The 5000-nt window shown below is 38.6% G+C and overlaps 1 protein-coding gene across 1 annotated transcript in view; it reads left to right on the top strand.

Annotated features, from left to right (window-relative positions):
- LOC138005509 (uncharacterized) overlaps positions 1-198 on the top strand; it is a 3181-nt gene extending 2983 nt beyond the window's left edge. The window contains exon 2 of the mRNA XM_068851726.1: positions 1-198. This exon is cut by the window's left edge and continues 205 nt beyond it. The gene's annotated coding sequence lies outside the window, so the exon portion shown is untranslated.
- The last annotated feature ends 4802 nt before the right edge of the window (positions 199-5000 follow it).

The following is a 5000-nucleotide window of genomic DNA, read 5'->3' on the forward strand; positions in this document are numbered from 1 at the left end:
CGTGGATACCACTCTTTCTCCACCGACAATTGAGAGCGTGTGTAACACATGGTCAATTTTGTCACGCAACATGCGTCGGGACCCACAGACTTACAATATTATAACATTACAAACAACAACTGTATTGCCCTATCTGTACTTTAATTTTTATATATAATCAAGCCAGTAAATAAAAGTTTGTTTTAGTTTTTGACCAAGCATCGCGTTCTTTTCCTTTCTTGTTAGGCCTTATCACGGTTTTCGACGCCATCTTGACGGGTGGGCAAATAACTTCTTCCAAAATTGAATTTTACACAATTTGTGAATCAAAACGTTAAAATACTAGGTAGAAGATTGTATTTACCAAGTTTGAAGGATTTAGCTTTCCTAGAAGTCGCTGAGCTAATTTTTTTAATTTTTCATACATTTGCGACTTTTTTTTCCCGCGAACCGCATCTGGACGTTTGTCTACCCGGCCAAATTTACAGACAAATGTGTGGAAAATTCAACAAATTAACTGAGCGTCTTCTAGCCAAGCTACATCCTTCAAAGTTAGTGAATATAATCTTCTACCTAGTATTTTAACGTTGCGATTCAGAAATTGTGAAAAATTCAATTTTGGAAGAAGTTATTTTCTATCGGATTCCCATACACACTGTAATTTCTGACCGCTTTGCTTACCCGTCAAGATGGTGTCGAAAACCGTGATAAGGCCTATTTATTCCAAATATGAAATCTCGCTGATCTCATCAATCTGTTCGGATCTGCATGCATGCAGTGTCCTGACATGAGTTAAATTAAAACTTGTTGTCTAACACCATACAAATAGCTGCAAGTTTAAAGTATCTTACGGGTGTCAAAACCTATAGGTTTCCATGATATTTAACGATGGTTTAATGGCGCTAACCATGCTTCGAGCAACCCGGGCCTGTAGTTTCTTGACGATTCCCACAAGTAGAAGTGTGACATTCCACAGGCAAAGATGTGTCGGTAAGTTCTCTTGTTTCCGGAATGAAGGACAGATACTTCATTGTTTTCATCTTACTATAAGCATTTAAGTCCACAGATAATATTTTGGCTTCAAATACCACTGCTCCTTTCCGTTCCGCGAATCTCGTTATACATATGCACGAGATTGCTCGTACCCCCAACATGTTTAACTCCTCTTAATGTTAACCTTACAACGAGTGCCATCTGACTTGGCCCAATGACCAAATTGCTTTGTGTGTTCACAAGTCTTTTTAACGCTCAAGGCAGTTTACATTCTCAATTATAAACTCTATTTTGACTGACCACTCTACTCCACAAAGGCCAAAATAGATTTGACTTAAAACAAAAAACACTTGATGTGTAACCAATACGAAAAATCGGGCCGATAAATTGATTCTGAGAATTTCAGTTGGCAACTGCAACTAAATACCACAACATCACAAACATGATTTGTATGGCACCTGGATAACAAAGGAATGTCAACGTTGCGCACGAGCGATCACGAATTTGAACTGCTGATACAGAATAGATTTTGTTCTGCGGGCCTCCTAAAATTGCTTTTACCCCAGTGCAGATTAAACCCTTTTGCGGTTAATTTATCAAAACGGTCAGTTCGCCAACCATTGCAATAAAACACCACAAAGATAAAAGGCGCAAAACTAGCCATAACATGAGCTAACATGTGGCGTGCCTTTGTCTGCCTCAGTGTCTCCGTCATAATGTTTGTATAAAATCACCAGGGAAAATAAATAACCATTCCCTTGAGTAGCAAGTGAAGGCGTCATCAGAAATACTTAAAATATTAAATAGGAGTGAAATTTCCTGAAACGCAATCGTTTGCCAAGAGCGAGGCAAGGCTACGTTGATAAAAAAATATCTTTGTCAAATGCGTGGTGTGCGTGACTTGGGATGATGAGTTAAGAACGATGAAAATTGCTATACCGTCGGTTGCATTTAATCGTGAACAGCTTGATGCATTTCAAAGACTTTTTGAAGCTTACTCTTTATTTTCGAAGCCAATGAAATCGAAAAGTTTACTTAAAATTTATGACAGAAAAAATATTAAACTAATTAGTGGCAAGCTCGTGGGGCGAAGCGCCAAACAAATCACGCAAACATTTTCTTTTTCAACGTTTATATTTCTGGTGGGTATATTGGCTGTTGCTTCGCAAAAGTTTTAATGTAAGTTGCGACAAATTGCTCTTTATTAATCACACAAAATCAAATTCTCTCAGACGTAGAATTTTGATGTTCAATTGAATTTGTCGGTGGTAAACAAACCGCTATTGGTTGTGTTGACAATGTGTTTAGCTTATTACAACGGGGCGAAACGTTGTCCTTTGTTTTCAACGTTTTGTGCAGAATTTGTATCAAACGTTGGAAAAAGTTGCCAACGTGCAACGCGTTTTTCAACCATTCTTAAACATTTGTTGAACATTGTCAACGTTTTTACAATGGACTGAACAACATTACAAATGCGTTGAGAACCATTATCAATGCGTTGTAATGCATTATCAACGCATTTAAAATGCATTGAAAATGCATTACAACGCTATTTTCGTTAAGCCCGGTTTTCCCAAATAGGGTCACATATACTGTGTTATTAACATAATATGTTATTACATATGGCGTCTCAAAAGTCTGGTAAGCTTTTACAAAATAATCACCGGGCGCACTTGTCTCAGGGGAACTGGAATTGAGATTTCTTGGCAAAATAAACAAAAATTTGCCCAGTACGTCCAGGCCCTTTCCATGATTGCGTCCGGGCCCTTTCCATGCGAGGATGTTTTTTGCCCGTGGTGATTTGGCTATGAATTATGAAATCATTTTTCGGTAATGTTTATGAGCTGTCAGCTTTGCTTTGCGGCCGTACAGAGTTAAAACAATCCATTTCTGATCCTTCTGAATCTGTTGTTACGCCTTCTGTGTATTATTTCGAGAACGTGACTAGCTACAGTACTGTGCAAAAGTAATGATAGCGAATTTCGTCGAATTTCGATGAAGTTCTACGTAAATCTGCGAAATTTCGAGGAGAACGAATTTTCGGCGAAATTCGCTGGCCTCTATTGTTTCACCATTAACAAAATTTCGTGCAGATGTGCGAAATTTCACTTGGCAAATTCGCTGAAGCTGGAAAAATTCGTTCGAAATTTCGTTCGAAATTTTGCAAGTGGGAGTAAAATTCGTTCACCATTTGTGGTCATTACACGAGGGTCACAAAATGCAGAATGTAAACTGGGGAAGAAAAAAAAAAACAGTTCACTGATGGCAGTCGTGTTGAAAGACTTCCATAGTCATGCAGTCCTTTTTCCCGCGATTTTAATAAAAAGGAATTATTGCAAAATAAGCGGGTGTCATTGCTGAGTATTCATTGTTTATTTTTCCTGCAGTTTGGTCACGCATTTACAGATAACAAATTTTTATTAGTGAACCACACTTCAATTTGACAATTAATAGGGAATTGAATTCGAGAACAATACAAAGCATAAACTGGGCCTTATTGTTGCCAACCCGATGCGGCTGTTTAGGTTTAAGAGTAGCTAACCGTCAAATCCAAGAAGAAGCTACGACCAACAAACAGTATTTCGAATCGATAAAAGAACATTCATAACAGTTCTCACATTCACGCGTCGACAAGTCACTTGCGCGATGTTTATTTCCAAAGCGTTCCGAAGTCCTTGTGGAAAAAAATCATATCTCCGGTTAAATCTAACACAAATTGTTCATTCAAACAGTAAAATGCTCTTCTTTAGCCATATAATTGTTTATCAAAGTTTCTATGGCGCGCTGCTCACGTTTAGTTATTTTTTACTTTAAGGGAAAATTCTTTGTTTCACACGCGTTGGCAAGTCACTTCCGAGATGTGTAACGACAGTTCGAAAACTGCGAAATATGATATGATACATCCGTATTTATGTTCAAGACCTACATCTGTAGGCCAAGATCAGGGCAGCCATCACACTACCGACGTCGAAACTTACCGTAGCTCTCTCCGGCAAAACGAAATTTTGCACGCATTTTGAAAGAAGATTCGTCTCACCTTTCGAAATTTCGCACACCTCCAGAGCGAAGATTCGGCAAAGGAAAACGAAATTTCGCACTTCTCCTGAGCGAAAATTCGGTGAAATTTCGTTAGACCTTTCGAAATTTCGCTCAACCTACAGGAAATTTCGCATGTCTCCAAAGCGAAAGTTCGACGAAATTTCGGCGAAATTTCGTTGAGAACAAAGCACAAAATTCGACGAACTTCGCTATCATTACTTTTGTACAGTACTGTATGTTTGCCAAATGGAGAACATTTGTGCTGTCAGCAACCACTTGACATGCGAAATGAAATAACTGACCATGATTGGAGGATTTCGATCCTCAGCATAATGCCTTGTTGACAGGGATGTTCACAGGCATAATCACATGATTGAGAAGAACCATTTCATTGTCACTCCTGCGCAATCAAATTGTGATGAAATTAGTTGCCTTAGACCAGAGTTGGTAGACAGTACGTGTTTTGTCGCCGTGTGGCTTTTTGTTGTATTGAGCTTCTTGCTGGGGACGCTCAAACCACTCACTTATGCACATGCCGTTCGCGGTAGACCCACACTAAAAGATGTCATTGACTGAATGTTTTGGCCCGGGTCGGTTTGCAAACTGAAAGAAAGCTATATTGAGAACAAATGTGCACTAAATGACCAAATATATGAGAATCATGATATGAACTACACTGATATGAACTGCTTTGAAACCAAATACCAAACAAGAAAAGCACAGAACTGTGAAAGCCTCCAAGAGAAGAAAGTTGGTGAGCACAAAGTCAGTACTGATGCCATCGAGTCGCGGAAAGATAGTCTGCTGAGCCGGATGCATTTAGTTAAAATTTTGAAAGAGAAGGTGAATTTTCTATCCATTTGTATTATTATGGCTGTTTGTTTTCTGCTATTACTGAATTTCTGTGCATTTCGAGCTGTAATGTTATTTCATATTCAACTATTTGTATCGTTTAGAATCATCCTCACTAATGTTGTCAGCATTTTGTA

This window comes from Montipora foliosa, chromosome 6, assembly GCF_036669935.1.
Source record: "Montipora foliosa isolate CH-2021 chromosome 6, ASM3666993v2, whole genome shotgun sequence".
Taxonomy (NCBI): Eukaryota; Metazoa; Cnidaria; class Anthozoa; order Scleractinia; family Acroporidae; genus Montipora; species Montipora foliosa.